General features: G+C 39.8%; 1 protein-coding gene across 1 annotated transcript in view; it reads right to left on the reverse strand.

Moving 5' to 3' along the window:
* Positions 1 to 22,648, reverse strand: part of LOC135525661 (A-kinase anchor protein 6-like) — a 277,280-nt gene that overhangs the window by 109,478 nt on the left and 145,154 nt on the right.

Genomic DNA, 22,648 nt, shown 5'->3' on the forward strand with positions numbered 1-22,648 from the left:
TAGCTACTATAGTCCAGTCACATACTGTATCTACTATAGTCCAGTCACATACTGTATCTAATATAGTCCAGTCACATACTGTATCTAATATAGTCCAGTCACATACTGTAGCTACTATAATCCAGTCACATACTGTATCTACTATAATCCAGTCACATACTGTATCTACTATAATCCAGTCACATACTGTAGCTACTATAACCAGTCACATACTGTAGCTACCATAACCCAGTCACATACTGTATCTACTATAGCCCAGTCACAAACTGTATCTACTATAGCCCAGTCACATACTGTATCTACTATAGCCCAGTCACATACTGTATCTACTATAGCCCATTCACATACTGTATCTACTATAGTCCAGTCACATACTGTATCTACTATAGCCCAGTCACATACTGTATCTACTGTAGCCCAGTAACATACTGTATCTACTATAGCCCAGTCACATACTGTATCTACTATAGCCCAGTCACATACTGTATCTACTATAGCCCAGTCACATACTGTAGCTACTATAACCCAGTCACATACTGTAGCTACTATAGCCCAGTCACATACTGTAGCTATTATAACCCATTCACATACTGTATCTACTATAGCCCAGTCACATACTGTATCTACTATAGCCCAGTCACATACTGTAGCTACTATAGCCCAGTCACATACTGTATCTACTATAGTCCAGTCACATACTGTATCTACTATAGTCCAGTCACATACTGTATCCAATATAGTCCAGTCACAAACTGTATCTACTATAGTCCAGTCACATACTGTATCTACTATAGACCAGTCACATACTGTAGCTACTATAACCCAGTCACATACTGTATCTACTATAGCCCAGTCACATACTGTATCTACTATAGCCCAGTCACATACTGTATCTACTATAGCCCAGTCACATACTGTATCTACTATAACCCAGTCACATATTGTATCTAATGTAGTCCAGTCACATACTGTATCTACTATAATCCAGTCACATACTGTAGCTACTATAGTCCAGTCACATACTGTATCTAATATAGTCCAGTCAAATACTGTATCTACTATAATCCAGTCACATACTGTAGCTACTATAGTCCAGTCACATACTGTAGCTACTATAGTCCAGTCACAAACTGTATCTACTATAGCCCAGTCACATACTGTATCTACTATAGCCCAGTCACATACTGTAGCTACTGTAACCAGTCACATATTGTAGCTACTATAACCCAGTCACATACTGTATCTACTATAACCCAGTCACATACTGTAGCTACTATAACCCAGTCACATACTGTAGCTACCATAACCCAGTCACATACTGTAGCTACCATAACCCAGTCACATACTGTAGCTACTATAGCCCAGTCACATACTGTATCTACTATAGCCCAGTCACATACTGTATCTACTGTAGCCCAGTAACATACTGTATCTACTATAGCCCAGTCACATACTGTATCTACTATAGCCCAGTCACATACTGTATCTACTATAGCCCAGTCACATACTGTAGCTACTATAACCCAGTCACATACTGTAGCTACTATAGCCCAGTCCCATACTGTAGCTATTATAACCCATTCACATACTGTATCTACTATAGCCCAGTCACATACTGTATCTACTATAGCCCAGTCACATACTGTAGCTACTATAGCCCAGTCACATACTGTATCTACTATAGTCCAGTCACATACTGTATCTACTATAGTCCAGTCACATACTGTATCCAATATAGTCCAGTCACAAACTGTATCTACTATAGTCCAGTCACATACTGTATCTACTATAGACCAGTCACATACTGTAGCTACTATAACCCAGTCACATACTGTATCTACTATAGCCCAGTCACATACTGTATCTACTATAGCCCAGTCACATACTGTATCTACTATAGCCCAGTCACATACTGTATCTACTATAACCCAGTCACATATTGTATCTAATGTAGTCCAGTCACATACTGTATCTACTATAATCCAGTCACATACTGTAGCTACTATAGTCCAGTCACATACTGTATCTAATATAGTCCAGTCACATACTGTATCTACTATAATCCAGTCACATACTGTATCTACAATAGCCCAGTCACATACTGTATCTACTATAGCCCAGTCACATACTGTATCTACTATAGCCCAGTCACATACTGTATCTACTATAGCCCATTCACATACTGTATCTAATGTAGTCCAGTCACATACTGTATCTAAAATAATCCAGTCACATACTGTAGCTACTGTAACCAGTCACATACTGTAGCTACTATAACCCAGTCACATACTGTATCTACTATAACCCAGTCACATACTGTAGCTACTATAACCCAGTCACATACTGTAGCTACCATAACCCAGTCACATACTGTAGCTACCATAACCCAGTCACATACTGTAGCTACTATAACCCAGTCACATACTGTATCTACTATAGCCCAGTCACAAACTGTATCTACTATAGCCCAGTCACATACTGTATCTACTATAGCCCAGTCACATACTGTAGCTACTGTAACCAGTCACATATTGTAGCTACTGTAACCCAGTCACATACTGTATCTACTATAACCCAGTCACATACTGTAGCTACTATAACCCAGTCACATACTGTAGCTACCATAACCCAGTCACATACTGTAGCTACCATAACCCAGTCACATACTGTAGCTACTATAGCCCAGTCACATACTGTATCTACTATAGCCCAGTCACATACTGTATCTACTGTAGCCCAGTAACATACTGTATCTACTATAGCCCAGTCACATACTGTATCTACTATAGCCCAGTCACATACTGTATCTACTATAGCCCAGTCACATACTGTAGCTACTATAACCCAGTCACATACTGTAGCTACTATAGCCCAGTCACATACTGTAGCTATTATAACCCATTCACATACTGTATCTACTATAGCCCAGTCACATACTGTATCTACTATAGCCCAGTCACATACTGTAGCTACTATAGCCCAGTCACATACTGTATCTACTATAGTCCAGTCACATACTGTATCTACTATAGTCCAGTCACATACTGTATCCAATATAGTCCAGTCACAAACTGTATCTACTATAGTCCAGTCACATACTGTATCTACTATAGACCAGTCACATACTGTAGCTACTATAACCCAGTCACATACTGTATCTACTATAGCCCAGTCACATACTGTATCTACTATAGCCCAGTCACATACTGTATCTACTATAGCCCAGTCACATACTGTATCTACTATAACCCAGTCACATATTGTATCTAATGTAGTCCAGTCACATACTGTATCTACTATAATCCAGTCACATACTGTAGCTACTATAGTCCAGTCACATACTGTATCTAATATAGTCCAGTCACATACTGTATCTACTATAATCCAGTCACATACTGTAGCTACTATAGTCCAGTCACATACTGTAGCTACTATAGTCCAGTCACATACTGTATCTACTATAGTCCAGTCACATACTGTATCTAATATAGTCCAGTCACATACTGTATCTAATATAGTCCAGTCACATACTGTAGCTACTATAATCCAGTCACATACTGTATCTACTATAATCCAGTCACATACTGTATCTACTATAATCCAGTCACATACTGTAGCTACTATAACCAGTCACATACTGTAGCTACCATAACCCAGTCACATACTGTATCTACTATAGCCCAGTCACAAACTGTATCTACTATAGCCCAGTCACATACTGTATCTACTATAGCCCAGTCACATACTGTATCTACTATAGCCCATTCACATACTGTATCTACTATAGTCCAGTCACATACTGTATCTACTATAGCCCAGTCACATACTGTATCTACTGTAGCCCAGTAACATACTGTATCTACTATAGCCCAGTCACATACTGTATCTACTATAGCCCAGTCACATACTGTATCTACTATAGCCCAGTCACATACTGTAGCTACTATAACCCAGTCACATACTGTAGCTACTATAGCCCAGTCACATACTGTAGCTATTATAACCCATTCACATACTGTATCTACTATAGCCCAGTCACATACTGTATCTACTATAGACCAGTCACATACTGTAGCTACTATAACCCAGTCACATACTGTATCTACTATAGCCCAGTCACATACTGTATCTACTATAGCCCAGTCACATACTGTATCTACTATAGCCCAGTCACATACTGTATCTACTATAACCCAGTCACATATTGTATCTAATGTAGTCCAGTCACATACTGTATCTACTATAATCCAGTCACATACTGTAGCTACTATAGTCCAGTCACATACTGTATCTAATATAGTCCAGTCACATACTGTATCTACTATAATCCAGTCACATACTGTAGCTACTATAGTCCAGTCACATACTGTAGCTACTATAGTCCAGTCACATACTGTATCTACTATAGTCCAGTCACATACTGTATCTAATATAGTCCAGTCACATACTGTATCTAATATAGTCCAGTCACATACTGTAGCTACTATAATCCAGTCACATACTGTATCTACTATAATCCAGTCACATACTGTATCTACTATAATCCAGTCACATACTGTAGCTACTATAACCAGTCACATACTGTAGCTACCATAACCCAGTCACATACTGTATCTACTATAGCCCAGTCACAAACTGTATCTACTATAGCCCAGTCACATACTGTATCTACTATAGCCCAGTCACATACTGTATCTACTATAGCCCATTCACATACTGTATCTACTATAGTCCAGTCACATACTGTATCTACTATAGCCCAGTCACATACTGTATCTACTGTAGCCCAGTAACATACTGTATCTACTATAGCCCAGTCACATACTGTATCTACTATAGCCCAGTCACATACTGTATCTACTATAGCCCAGTCACATACTGTAGCTACTATAACCCAGTCACATACTGTAGCTACTATAGCCCAGTCACACACTGTAGCTATTATAACCCATTCACATACTGTATCTACTATAGCCCAGTCACATACTGTATCTACTATAGCCCAGTCACATACTGTAGCTACTATAGCCCAGTCACATACTGTATCTACTATAGTCCAGTCACATACTGTATCTACTATAGTCCAGTCACATACTGTATCCAATATAGTCCAGTCACAAACTGTATCTACTATAGTCCAGTCACATACTGTATCTACTATAGACCAGTCACATACTGTAGCTACTATAACCCAGTCACATACTGTATCTACTATAGCCCAGTCACATACTGTATCTACTATAGCCCAGTCACATACTGTATCTACTATAGCCCAGTCACATACTGTATCTACTATAACCCAGTCACATATTGTATCTAATGTAGTCCAGTCACATACTGTATCTACTATAATCCAGTCACATACTGTAGCTACTATAGTCCAGTCACATACTGTATCTAATATAGTCCAGTCAAATACTGTATCTACTATAATCCAGTCACATACTGTAGCTACTATAGTCCAGTCACATACTGTAGCTACTATAGTCCAGTCACATACTGTATCTACTATAGTCCAGTCACATACTGTATCTAATATAGTCCAGTCACATACTGTATCTAATATAGTCCAGTCACATACTGTAGCTACTATAATCCAGTCACATACTGTATCTACTATAATCCAGTCACATACTGTATCTACTATAATCCAGTCACATACTGTAGCTACTATAACCAGTCACATACTGTAGCTACCATAACCCAGTCACATACTGTATCTACTATAGCCCAGTCACAAACTGTATCTACTATAGCCCAGTCACATACTGTATCTACTATAGCCCAGTCACATACTGTATCTACTATAGCCCATTCACATACTGTATCTACTATAGTCCAGTCACATACTGTATCTACTATAGCCCAGTCACAAACTGTATCTACTATAGCCCAGTCACATACTGTATCTACTATAGCCCATTCACATACTGTATCTACTATAACCCAGTCACATATTGTATCTGATATAGTCCAGTCACATACTGTATCTACTATAATCCAGTCACATACTGTAGCTACTATAGTCCAGTCACATACTGTAGCTACTATAGTCCAGTCACATACTGTAGCTACTATAACCCAGTCACATACTGTAGCTACTATAACCCAGTCACATACTGTATCTAATATAGTCCAGTCACATACTGTATCTAATATAGTCCAGTCACATACTGTAGCTACTATAATCCAGTCACATACTGTAGCTACTATAACCCAGTCACATACTGTAGCTACCATAACCCAGTCACATACTGTAGCTACTATAACCCAGTCACATACTGTAGCTACTATAACCCAGTCACATACTGTATCTAATATAGTCCAGTCACATACTGTATCTACTATAATCCAGTCACATACTGTATCTACTATAATCCAGTCACATACTGTAGCTACTATAACCAGTCACATACTGTAGCTACCATAACCCAGTCACATACTGTAGCTACTATAACCCAGTCACATACTGTATCTACTATAGCCCAGTCACATACTGTATCTACTATAGCCCAGTCACATACTGTATCTACTATAGCCCATTCACATACTGTATCTACTATAACCCAGTCACATATTGTATCTAATGTAGTCCAGTCACATACTGTATCTACTATAGTCCAGTCACATACTGTATCTACTATAATCCAGTCACATACTGTAGCTACTATAGTCCAATCACATACTGTAGCTACTATAGTCCAGTCACATACTGTATCTACTATAGTCCAGTCACATGCTGTATCTAATATAGTCCAGTCACATACTGTAGCTACTATAATCCAGTCACATACTGTAGCTACCATAACCCAGTCACATACTGAAGCTACTATAACCCAGTCACATACTGTATCTACTATAGTCCAGTCATATACTGTAGCTACTATAGCCCTGTCATATACTGTATATACTATAGTCCAGTCACATACTGTATCCATTATAGTCCAGTCACATACTGTATCTACTATAGCCCAGTCACATACTGTATCTACTATAGCCCAGTCACATACTGTATCTAATGTAGTCCAGTCACATACTGTATCTAAAATAATCTAGTCACATACTGTAGCTACTGTAACCAGTCACATACTGTAGCTACTATAACCCAGTCACATACTGTATCTACTATAACCCAGTCACATACTGTATCTACTATAACCCAGTCACATACTGTAGCTACTATAACCCAGTCACATGCTGTAGCTACCATAACCCAGTCACATACTGTAGCTACTATAACCCAGTCACATACTGTATCTACTATAGTCCAGTCACAAACTGTATCTACTATAGTCCAGTCACATACTGTATCTACTATAGTCCAGTCACATACTGTATCTACTATAGTCCAGTCACATACTGTAGCTACTGTAACCAGTCACATACTGTAGCTACTATAACCCAGTCACATACTGTATCTACTATAACCCAGTCACATACTGTAGCTACTATAACCCAGTCACATACTGTAGCTACCATAACCCAGTCACATACTGTAGCTACCATAACCCAGTCACATACTGTAGCTACTATAACCCAGTCACATACTGTATCTACAATAGCCCAGTCACATACTGTATCTACTATAGCCCAGTCACATATTGTATCTACTATAGCCCAGTCACATACTGTATCTACTATAGCCCATTCACATACTGTATCTAATGTAGTCCAGTCACATACTGTATCTAAAATAATCCAGTCACATACTGTAGCTACTGTAACCAGTCACATACTGTAGCTACTATAACCCAGTCACATACTGTATCTACTATAACCCAGTCACATACTGTAGCTACTATAACCCAGTCACATACTGTAGCTACCATAACCCAGTCACATACTGTAGCTACCATAACCCAGTCACATACTGTAGCTACTATAACCCAGTCACATACTGTATCTACTATAGTCCAGTCACATACTGTATCTACTATAGTCCAGTCACATACTGTATCTACTATAGTCCAGTCACATACTGTATCTACTATAGTCCAGTCACATACTGTATATACTATAGTCCAGTCACATACTGTATCTACTATAGCCCAGTCACATAATGTATCTACTATAACCCACTCACATACTGTAGGTACTATAACCCAGTCACATACTGTAGCTACCATAACCCAGTCACATACTGTAGCTACCATAACCCAGACACATACTATAGCGACTATAACCCAGTCACATACTGTATATACTATAGTCCAGTAACATACTGTATCTACTATAGCCCAGTCATATACTGTAGCTACTATAGCCCTGTCATATACTGTATATACTATAGTCCAGTCACATACTGTATCCATTATAGTCCAGTCACATACTGTATCTTCTATAGTCCAGTCAAATACTGTATCTACAATAATCCAGTCACATACTGTAGCTACTATAACCCAGTCACATATTGTATCTACTGTAGTCCAGTCACATACTGTATCTACTATAGTCCAGTCACATACTGTATCTACTATAATCCAGTCACATACTGTCGCTACTATAGTCCAGTCACATACTGTAGCTACTATAGTCCAGTCACATACTGTATCTTCTATAGTCCAGTCACATACTGTATCTAATATAGTCCAGTCACATACTGTAGCTACTATAATCCAGTCACATACTGTAGCTACTATAACCCGGTCACATACTGTAGCTACTATAGCCCAGTCACATACTGTAGATACTATAACCCAGTCACATACTGTATCTACTATAACCCAGTCACATACTGTAGCTACTATAACCCAGTCACATACTGTAGCTACCATAACCCAGTCACATACTGTAGCTACTATAACCCAGTCACATACTGTATCTACTATAGTCCAGTCACATACTGTATCTACTATAGTCCAGTCACATACTGTATCTACTATAGTCCAGTCACATACTGTATCTACTATAGTCCAGTCACATACTGTAGCTACTGTAACCAGTCACATACTGTAGCTACTATAACCCAGTCACATACTGTATCTACTATAACCCAGTCACATACTGTAGCTACTATAACCCAGTCACATACTGTAGCTACCATAACCCAGTCACATACTGTAGCTACCATAACCCAGTCACATACTGTAGCTACTATAACCCAGTCACATACTGTATCTACAATAGCCCAGTCACATACTGTATCTACTATAGCCCAGTCACATACTGTATCTACTATAGCCCAGTCACATACTGTATCTACTATAGCCCATTCACATACTGTATCTAATGTAGTCCAGTCACATACTGTATCTAAAATAATCCAGTCACATACTGTAGCTACTGTAACCAGTCACATACTGTAGCTACTATAACCCAGTCACATACTGTATCTACTATAACCCAGTCACATACTGTAGCTACTATAACCCAGTCACATACTGTAGCTACCATAACCCAGTCACATACTGTAGCTACCATAACCCAGTCACATACTGTAGCTACTATAACCCAGTCACATACTGTATCTACTATAGCCCAGTCACAAACTGTATCTACTATAGCCCAGTCACATACTGTATCTACTATAGCCCAGTCACATACTGTAGCTACTGTAACCAGTCACATATTGTAGCTACTATAACCCAGTCACATACTGTATCTACTATAACCCAGTCACATACTGTAGCTACTATAACCCAGTCACATACTGTAGCTACCATAACCCAGTCACATACTGTAGCTACCATAACCCAGTCACATACTGTAGCTACTATAGCCCAGTCACATACTGTATCTACTATAGCCCAGTCACATACTGTATCTACTGTAGCCCAGTAACATACTGTATCTACTATAGCCCAGTCACATACTGTATCTACTATAGCCCAGTCACATACTGTATCTACTATAGCCCAGTCACATACTGTAGCTACTATAACCCAGTCACATACTGTAGCTACTATAGCCCAGTCCCATACTGTAGCTATTATAACCCATTCACATACTGTATCTACTATAGCCCAGTCACATACTGTATCTACTATAGCCCAGTCACATACTGTAGCTACTATAGCCCAGTCACATACTGTATCTACTATAGTCCAGTCACATACTGTATCTACTATAGTCCAGTCACATACTGTATCCAATATAGTCCAGTCACAAACTGTATCTACTATAGTCCAGTCACATACTGTATCTACTATAGACCAGTCACATACTGTAGCTACTATAACCCAGTCACATACTGTATCTACTATAGCCCAGTCACATACTGTATCTACTATAGCCCAGTCACATACTGTATCTACTATAGCCCAGTCACATACTGTATCTACTATAACCCAGTCACATATTGTATCTAATGTAGTCCAGTCACATACTGTATCTACTATAATCCAGTCACATACTGTAGCTACTATAGTCCAGTCACATACTGTATCTAATATAGTCCAGTCACATACTGTATCTACTATAATCCAGTCACATACTGTAGCTACTATAGTCCAGTCACATACTGTAGCTACTATAGTCCAGTCACATACTGTATCTACTATAGTCCAGTCACATACTGTATCTAATATAGTCCAGTCACATACTGTATCTAATATAGTCCAGTCACATACTGTAGCTACTATAATCCAGTCACATACTGTATCTACTATAATCCAGTCACATACTGTATCTACTATAATCCAGTCACATACTGTAGCTACTATAACCAGTCACATACTGTAGCTACCATAACCCAGTCACATACTGTATCTACTATAGCCCAGTCACAAACTGTATCTACTATAGCCCAGTCACATACTGTATCTACTATAGCCCAGTCACATACTGTATCTACTATAGCCCATTCACATACTGTATCTACTATAGTCCAGTCACATACTGTATCTACTATAGCCCAGTCACATACTGTATCTACTGTAGCCCAGTAACATACTGTATCTACTATAGCCCAGTCACATACTGTATCTACTATAGCCCAGTCACATACTGTAGCTACTATAACCCAGTCACATACTGTAGCTACTATAGCCCAGTCACATACTGTAGCTATTATAACCCATTCACATACTGTATCTACTATAGCCCAGTCACATACTGTATCTACTATAGCCCAGTCACATACTGTAGCTACTATAGCCCAGTCACATACTGTATCTACTATAGTCCAGTCACATACTGTATCTACTATAGTCCAGTCACATACTGTATCCAATATAGTCCAGTCACAAACTGTATCTACTATAGTCCAGTCACATACTGTATCTACTATAGACCAGTCACATACTGTAGCTACTATAACCCAGTCACATACTGTATCTACTATAGCCCAGTCACATACTGTATCTACTATAGCCCAGTCACATACTGTATCTACTATAGCCCAGTCACTTACTGTATCTACTATAACCCAGTCACATATTGTATCTAATGTAGTCCAGTGACATACTGTATCTACTATAATCCAGTCACATACTGTAGCTACTATAGTCCAGTCACATACTGTATCTAATATAGTCCAGTCAAATACTGTATCTACTATAATCCAGTCACATACTGTAGCTACTATAGTCCAGTCACATACTGTAGCTACTATAGTCCAGTCACATACTGTATCTACTATAGTCCAGTCACATACTGTATCTAATATAGTCCAGTCACATACTGTATCTAATATAGTCCAGTCACATACTGTAGCTACTATAATCCAGTCACATACTGTATCTACTATAATCCAGTCACATACTGTATCTACTATAATCCAGTCACATACTGTAGCTACTATAACCAGTCACATACTGTAGCTACCATAACCCAGTCACATACTGTATCTACTATAGCCCAGTCACAAACTGTATCTACTATAGCCCAGTCACAAACTGTATCTACTATAGCCCAGTCACATACTGTATCTACTATAGCCCATTCACATACTGTATCTACTATAACCCAGTCACATATTGTATCTGATATAGTCCAGTCACATACTGTATCTACTATAATCCAGTCACATACTGTAGCTACTATAGTCCAGTCACATACTGTAGCTACTATAGTCCAGTCACATACTGTATCTACTATAGTCCAGTCACATACTGTATCTAATATAGTCCAGTCACATACTGTATCTAATATAGTCCAGTCACATACTGTAGCTACTATAATCCAGTCACATACTGTAGCTACTATAACCCAGTCACATACTGTAGCTACCATAACCCAGTCACATACTGTAGCTACTATAACCCAGTCACATACTGTAGCTACTATAACCCAGTCACATACTGTATCTAATATAGTCCAGTCACATACTGTATCTACTATAATCCAGTCACATACTGTATCTACTATAATCCAGTCACATACTGTAGCTACTATAACCAGTCACATACTGTAGCTACCATAACCCAGTCACATACTGTAGCTACTATAACCCAGTCACATACTGTATCTACTATAGCCCAGTCACATACTGTATCTACTATAGCCCAGTCACATACTGTATCTACTATAGCCCATTCACATACTGTATCTACTATAACCCAGTCACATATTGTATCTAATGTAGTCCAGTCACATACTGTATCTACTATAGTCCAGTCACATACTGTATCTACTATAATCCAGTCACATACTGTAGCTACTATAGTCCAATCACATACTGTAGCTACTATAGTCCAGTCACATACTGTATCTACTATAGTCCAGTCACATGCTGTATCTAATATAGTCCAGTCACATACTGTAGCTACTATAATCCAGTCACATACTGTAGCTACCATAACCCAGTCACATACTGAAGCTACTATAACCCAGTCACATACTGTATCTACTATAGTCCAGTCACATACTGTAGCTACTATAACCCAGTCACATACTGTAGCTACTATAACCCAGTCACAAACTGTATCTACTATAACCCAGTCACATACTGTATCTAATATAGTCCAGTCACATACTGTATCTACTATAATCCAGTCACATACTGTATCTACTATAATCCAGTCACATACTGTAGCTACTATAACCAGATACATACTGTAGCTACCATAACCCAGTCACATACTGTAGCTACTATAACCCAGTCACAGTCACATACTGTATCTACTATAGCCCAGTCACATACTGTATCTACTATAGTCCAGTCACATATTGTATCTACTATAACCCAGTCACATACTGTAGCTACTATAACCCAGCCACATACTGTAGCTACTATAGCCCAGTCACATACTGTATCTACTATAACCCAGTCACATACTGTAGCTACTATAACCCAGTCACATACTGAAGCTACTATAGCCCAGTCAAATACTGTATCTACTATAGCCCAGTCACATACTGTATCTACTGTAGCCCAGTCACATACTGTATCTACTATAGCCCAGTCACATACTGTACCTACTATAGCCCAGTCACATACTGTAGCTACTATAACCCAGTCACATACTGTAGCTACTATAGCCCAGTCGAATACTGTAGCTATTATAACCCATTCACATACTGTATCTACTATAGCCCAGTCACATACTGTATCTACTATAGCCCAGTCACATACTGTAGCTACTATAGCCCAGTCACATACTGTATCTACTATAGTCCAGTCACATACTGTATCTACTATAGTCCAGTCACATACTGTATCCAATATAGTCCAGTCACAAACTGTATCCACTATTGTCCAGTCACATACTGTATCTACTATAGACCAGTCACATACTGTAGCTACTATAACCCAGTCACATACTGTAGCTACTATAGCCCAGTCACATACTGTATCTACTATAGTCCAGTCACATACTGTATCTACTATAGTCCAGTCACATACTGTATCCAATATAGTCCAGTCACATACTGTATCTACTATAGTCCAGTCACATACTGTATCTACCATAGCCCAGTCACATACTGTATCTACCATAGCCCAGTCACATACTGTAGCTACTACAGCCCAGTCACATACTGTATCTACTATAGCCCAGTCACATACTGTATCTACTATAGTCCAGTCACATACTGTATCTACAATAGCCCAGTCACATACTGTATCTACTATAGCCCAGTCACATACTGTATCTACTATAGTCCAGCCACAAACTGTATCTACTATAGTCCAGTCACATACTGTATCTACTATAGACCAGCCACATACTGTAGCTCCTATAACCCAGTCACATACTGTAGCTACTATAACCCAGTCACATACTGTATCTACTATAGTCCAGTCACATACTGTATCCAATATAGTCCAGTCACATACTGTATCTACTATAGTCCAGTCACATACTGTATCTACCATAGCCCAGTCACATACTGTATCTACCATAGCCCAGTCACATACTGTAGCTACTATAGCCCAGTCACATACTGTATCTACTATAGCCCAGTCACATACTGTATCTACTATAGTCCAGTCACATATTGTATCTACTATAACCCAGTCACATACTGTAGCTACTATAACCCAGCCACATACTGTAGCTACTATAGCCCAGTCACATACTGTATCTACTATAACCCAGTCACATACTGTAGCTACTATAACCCAGTCACATACTGAAGCTACTATAGTCCAGTCACATACTGTATCTACCATAGCCCAGTCACATACTGTATCTACCATAGCCCAGTCACATACTGTAGCTACTATAGCCCAGTCACATACTGTATCTACCATAGCCCAGTCACATACTGTAGCTACTATAGCCCAGTCACATACTGTATCTACTATAGTCCAGTCACATACTGTAGCTACTATAACCCAGTCACATACTGTAGCTACTATAACCCAGTCACAAACTGTATCTACTATAACCCAGTCACATACTGTATCTAATATAGTCCAGTCACATACTGTATCTACTATAATCCAGTCACATACTGTATCTACTATAATCCAGTCACATACTGTAGCTACTATAACCAGATACATACTGTAGCTACCATAACCCAGTCACATACTGTAGCTACTATAACCCAGTCACAGTCACATACTGTATCTACTATAGCCCAGTCACATACTGTATCTACTATAGTCCAGTCACATATTGTATCTACTATAACCCAGTCACATACTGTAGCTACTATAACCCAGCCACATACTGTAGCTACTATAGCCCAGTCACATACTGTATCTACTATAACCCAGTCACATACTGTAGCTACTATAACCCAGTCACATACTGAAGCTACTATAGTCCAGTCACATACTGCATCTACCATAGCCCAGTCACATACTGTATCTACCATAGCCCAGTCACATACTGTAGCTACTATAGCCCAGTCACATACTGTATCTACTGTAGCCCAGTCACATACTGTATCTACTATAGCCCAGTCACATACTGTACCTACTATAGCCCAGTCACATACTGTAGCTACTATAACCCAGTCACATACTGTAGCTACTATAGCCCAGTCGAATACTGTAGCTATTATAACCCATTCACATACTGTATCTACTATAGCCCAGTCACATACTGTATCTACTATAGCCCAGTCACATACTGTATCTACTATAGCCCAGTCACATACTGTATCTACTATAGTCCAGTCACATACTGTATCTACTATAGTCCAGTCACATACTGTATCCAATATAGTCCAGTCACAAACTGTATCCACTATAGTCCAGTCACATACTGTATCTACTATAGACCAGTCACATACTGTAGCTACTATAACCCAGTCACATACTGTAGCTACTATAGCCCAGTCACATACTGTATCTACTATAGTCCAGTCACATACTGTATCTACTATAGTCCAGTCACATACTGTATCCAATATAGTCCAGTCACATACTGTATCTACTATAGTCCAGTCACATACTGTATCTACCATAGCCCAGTCACATACTGTATCTACCATAGCCCAGTCACATACTGTAGCTACTATAGCCCAGTCACATACTGTATCTACTATAGCCCAGTCACATACTGTATCTACTATAGTCCAGTCACATACTGTCTCTACAATAGCCCAGTCACATACTGTATCTACTATAGCCCAGTCACATACTGTATCTACTATAGTCCAGTCACATACTGTAGCTACTATAACCCAGTCACATACTGTATCTACTATAGTCCAGTCACATACTGTAGCTACTATAACCCAGTCACATACTGTATCTACTATAGTCCAGTCACATACTGTATCTACAATAACCCAGTCACATACTGTAGCTACTATAGCCCAGTCACATACTGTAGCTACTATAACCCAGTCACATACTGTAGCTACTATAACCCAGTCACATACTTTAGCTACTATAGCCCAGTCACATACTGTAGCTACTATAACCCAGTCACACACTGTGTCTACTATAACCCAGTCACATACTGTAGCTACTATAGTCCAGTCACATACTGTATCTACTATAGTCCAAGTCACATACTGTAGCTACCGTAGCCCAGTCACATACTGTATCTACTATAGTCCAGTCACATACTGTATCTACCATAGCCCAGTCACATACTGTATCTACCATAGCCCAGTCACATACTGTAGCTACTACAGCCCAGTCACATACTGTATCTACTATAGCCCAGTCACATACTGTATCTACTATAGTCCAGTCACATACTGTATCTACAATAGCCCAGTCACATACTGTATCTACTATAGCCCAGTCACATACTGTATCTACTATAGTCCAGCCACAAACTGTATCTACTATAGTCCAGTCACATACTGTATCTACTATAGACCAGCCACATACTGTAGCTCCTATAACCCAGTCACATACTGTAGCTACTATAACCCAGTCACATACTGTATCTACTATAGTCCAGTCACATACTGTATCCAATATAGTCCAGTCACATACTGTATCTACTATAGTCCAGTCACATACTGTATCTACCATAGCCCAGTCACATACTGTATCTACCATAGCCCAGTCACATACTGTAGCTACTATAGCCCAGTCACATACTGTATCTACTATAGCCCAGTCACATACTGTATCTACTATAGTCCAGTCACATATTGTATCTACTATAACCCAGTCACATACTGTAGCTACTATAACCCAGCCACATACTGTAGCTACTATAGCCCAGTCACATACTGTATCTACTATAACCCAGTCACATACTGTAGCTACTATAACCCAGTCACATACTGAAGCTACTATAGTCCAGTCACATACTGTATCTACCATAGCCCAGTCACATACTGTATCTACCATAGCCCAGTCACATACTGTAGCTACTATAGCCCAGTCACATACTGTATCTACTGTAGCCCAGTCACATACTGTATCTACTATAGCCCAGTCAAATACTGTACCTACTATAGCCCAGTCACATACTGTAGCTACTATAACCCAGTCACATACTGTAGCTACTATAGCCCAGTCGAATACTGTAGCTATTATAACCCATTCACATACTGTATCTACTATAGCCCAGTCACATACTGTATCTACTATAGCCCAGTCACATACTGTATCTACTATAGCCCAGTCACATACTGTATCTACTATAGTCCAGTCACATACTGTATCTACTATAGTCCAGTCACATACTGTATCCAATATAGTCCAGTCACAAACTGTATCCACTATAGTCCAGTCACATACTGTATCTACTATAGACCAGTCACATACTGTAGCTACTATAACCCAGTCACATACTGTAGCTACTATAGACCAGTCACATACTGTATCTACTATAGTCCAGTCACATACTGTATCTACTATAGTCCAGTCACATACTGTATCCAATATAGTCCAGTCACATACTGTATCTACTATAGTCCAGTCACATACTGTATCTACCATAGCCCAGTCACATACTGTATCTACCATAGCCCAGTCACATACTGTAGCTACTATAGCCCAGTCACATACTGTATCTACTATAGCCCAGTCACATACTGTATCTACTATAGTCCAGTCACATACTGTCTCTACAATAGCCCAGTCACATACTGTATCTACTATAGCCCAGTCACATACTGTATCTACTATAGTCCAGTCACATACTGTAGCTACTATAACCCAGTCACATACTGTATCTACTATAGTCCAGTCACATACTGTAGCTACTATAACCCAGTCACATACTGTATCTACTATAGTCCAGTCACATACTGTATCTACAATAACCCAGTCACATACTGTAGCTACTATAGCCCAGTCACATACTGTAGCTACTATAACCCAGTCACATACTGTAGCTACTATAACCCAGTCACATACTTTAGCTACTATAGCCCAGTCACATACTGTAGCTACTATAACCCAGTCACACACTGTGTCTACTATAACCCAGTCACATACTGTAGCTACTATAGTCCAGTCACATACTGTATCTACTATAGTCCAAGTCACATACTGTAGCTACCGTAGCCCAGTCACATACTGTAGCTACTATAACCCAGTCACACACTGTGTCTACTATAACCCAGTCACATACTGTAGCTACTATAGTCCAGTCACATACTGTATCTTCTATAGTCCAAGTCACATACTGTAGCTACTATAGCCCAGTCACATACTGTAGCTACTATAGTCCAGTCACAAACTGTAGCTACTATAGCCCAGTCACATACTGTAGCTTCTATAGCCCATTCACATACTGTATATACTATAGTCCAGTCACATACTGTATCTACTATAGTCCAGTCACATACTGTAGCTACTATAACCCAGTCACATACTGTAGCTACTATAACCCAGTCACATACTGTAGCTACTATAACCCAGTCACATACTGTATCTAATATAGTCCAGTCACATACTGTATCTACTATAATCCAGTCACATGCTGTATCTACTAAAATCCAGTCACATACTGTAGCTACTATAACCAGATACATACTGTAGCTACCATAACCCAGTCACATACTGTAGCTACTATAACCCAGTCACAGTCACATACTGTATCTACTATAGCCCAGTCACATACTGTATCTACTATAGTCCAGTCACATATTGTATCTACTATAACCCAGTCACATACTGTAGCTACTATAACCCAGTCACATACTGTAGCTACTATAGCCCAGTCACATACTGTATCTACTATAGCCCAGTCACATACTGTATCTACTATAGCCCAGTCACATACTGTAGCTACTATAACCCAGTCACATACTGTATCTACTATAGCCCAGTCACATACTGTATCAACTATAGTCCAGTCACATACTGTATCTACAATAGCCCAGTCACATACTGTATCTACTATAGCCCAGTCACATACTGTATCTACTATAGTCCAGTCACAAACTGTATCTACTATAGTCCAGTCACATACTGTATCTACTATAGACCAGTCACATACTGTAGCTCCTATAACCCAGTCACATACTGTAGCTACTATAACCCAGTCACATACTGTATCTACTATAGTCCAGTCACATACTGTAGCTACTATAACCCAGTCACATACTGTATCTACTATAGTCCAGTCACATACTGTAGCTACTATAACCCAGTCACATACTGTATCTACTATAGTCCAGTCACATACTGTATCTACAATAACCCAGTCACATACTGTAGCTACTATAGCCCAGTCACATACTGTAGCTACTATAACCCAGTCACATACTGTAGCTACTATAGCCCAGTCACATACTTTAGCTACTATAGCCCAGTCACATACTGTAGCTACTATAACCCAGTCACACACTGTGTCTACTATAACCCAGTCACATACTGTAGCTACTATAGTCCAGTCACATACTGTATATAGTCCAAGTCACATACTGTAGCTACTATAGCCCAGTCACATACTGTAGCTACTATAGTCCAGTCACAAACTGTAGCTACTATAGCCCAGTCACATACTGTAGCTTCTATAGCCCATTCACATACTGTATATACTATAGTCCAGTCACATACTGTATCTACTATAGTCCAGTCACATACTGTAGCTACTATTACCCAGTCACATACTGTAGCTACCATAACCCAGTCACATACTGTAGCTACTATAACCCAGTCACATACTTTATCTACTATAGTCCAGTCACATACTGTATTTACTATAGCCCAGTCACATACAGTCCACTACTATAGCCCAGTCACATACTGTAGCTACTATAACCCAGTCACATACTGTAGCTACTATAGCCCAGTCACATACTGTAGCTACTATAGCCCAGTCACATACGGTATCTACTATAACCCAGTCACATACTGTATCTACTATAGCCCACTCACATACTGTATCTACTATAGCCCACTCACATACTGTCCACTACTATAGTCCAGTCACATACTGTATCTACAATAGTCCAGTCACATACTGTCCACTACTATAGCCCAGTCACATACTGTCCACTACTATAGCCCAGTCACATACTGTCCACTACTATAGCCCAGTCACATACTGTCCACTACTATAGCCCAGTCACATACTGTCCACTACTATAACCCAGTCACATACTGTCCACTACTATAGCCCAGTCACATACTGTCCACTACTATAGCCCAGTCACATACTGTCCACTACTATAGCCCAGTCACATACTGTCCACTACTATAGCCCAGTCACATACTGTCCACTACTATAGCCCAGTCACATACTGTCCACTACTATAGCCCAGTCACATACTGTCCACTACTATAGCCCAGTCACATACTGTCCACTACTATAGCCCAGTCACATACTGTCCACTACTATAACCCAGTCACATACTGTCCACTACTATAGCCCAGTCACATACTGTCCACTACTATAGCCCAGTCACATACTGTCCACTACTATAGCCCAGTCACATACTGTCCACTACTATAACCCAGTTACATACTGTCCACTACTATAACCCAGTCACATACTGTCCACTACTATAGCCCAGTCACATACTGTCCACTACTATAGCCCAGTCACATACTGTCCACTACTATAGCCCAGTCACATACTGTCCACTACTATAGCCCAGTCACATTCTGTCCACTACTATAGCCCAGTCACATACTGTCCACTACTATAGCCCAGTCACATACTGTCCACTACTATAGCCCAGTCACATACTGTCCACTACTATAGCCCAGTCACATACTGTCCACTACTATAGCCCAGTCACATACTGTCCACTACTATAGTCCAGTCACATACTGTCCACTACTATAGCCCAGTCACATACTGTCCACTACTATAGCCCAGTCACATACTGTCCACTACTATAGCCCAGTCACATACTGTCCACTACTATAGTCCAGTCACATACTGCCCACTACTATAGCCCAGCCCAGTCACATACTGTCCACTACTATAGCCCAGTCACATACTGTCCACTACTATAGCCCAGTCACATACTGTCTAATACTATAGCCCAGTCACATACTGTCCACTACTATAGCCCAGTCACATACTGTCCACTACTATAGCCCAGTCACATACTGCCCACTACTATAGCCCAGCCCAGTCACATACTGTCCACTACTATAGCCCAGTCACATACTGTCCACTACTAAAGCCCAGTCACATACTGTCCACTACTATAGCCCAGTCACATACTGTCCACTACTATAGCCCAGTCACATACTGTCCACTACTATAGCCCAGTCACATACTGTCCACTACTATAGCCCAGTCACATACTGTCCACTACTATAGCCCAGTCACATACTGCCCACTACTATAGCCCAGCCCAGTCACATACTGTCCACTACTATAGCCCAGTCACATACTGTCCACTACTATAGCCCAGTCACATACTGTCCACTACTATAGCCCAGTCACATACTGTCCACTACTATAGCCCAGTCACATACTGTCCACTACTATAGCCCAGTCACATACTGTCCACTACTATAGCCCAGTCACATACTGTCCACTACTATAGCCCAGTCACATACTGTCCACTACTATAGCCCAGTCACATACTGTCCACTACTATAGCCCAGTCACATACTGTCCACTACTATAGCCCAGTCACATACTGTCCACTACTATAGCCCAGTCACATACTGTCCACTACTATAGCCCAGTCACATACTGTCCACTACTATAGCCCAGTCACATACTGTCCACTACTATAGCCCAGTCACATACTGTCCACTACTATAGCCCAGTCACATACTGTCCACTACTATAGCCCTCTATGAACAAAGGAGAGAGATACGCACAGACACAGATCAACTTTTTTGTAAGAGAAAGAGAAAAAGAGAGAAACAGAGACACAGCAAGGAATACTTCAGGAGAATTGTTAGCCTATTACTGTATTACGCCCATAATTTGTAGAATAAGTTTATAAAAAGCAACTAAATATCAGTTTAATACTGTATATCACTATAGATAGTAGGTTACACTGCATAATGAAATAATCCCTATTAAGCTTGTATATAGAGGGTGGACTGACTGTACTATTTGTCATTAATGGACTGGTTTTACGCACAACAACTTTCTGTCCATGACTCATGTTATGCAGGTTCTGGTAGCCTAAACAGGACAGCTGTATATTCAAGAGACAAAAATCATTTGGTAGCTGATTAGTATGCTATTTCATCTAACATACATTTTACAATCTGCATTGTTTGAATTTCCAACTTTAGTTACTGAACAAATAATACATTATTTCCGCCAGCCAGCAGTCAAAATGTCAGCATTCTGGCACCATGGATAGCTTTGTTAGGCTCCAAAAGTTAGGTTTAACCTGAGAAAATGATGACCAAATAGGCCAACCAATAAACAGTTAACCATTAGCTAAAGCTAAGCTAGGCCCTGGTAAC

Source organism: Oncorhynchus masou, chromosome 32, assembly GCF_036934945.1.
Source record: "Oncorhynchus masou masou isolate Uvic2021 chromosome 32, UVic_Omas_1.1, whole genome shotgun sequence".
Taxonomy (NCBI): domain Eukaryota; kingdom Metazoa; phylum Chordata; class Actinopteri; order Salmoniformes; family Salmonidae; genus Oncorhynchus; species Oncorhynchus masou.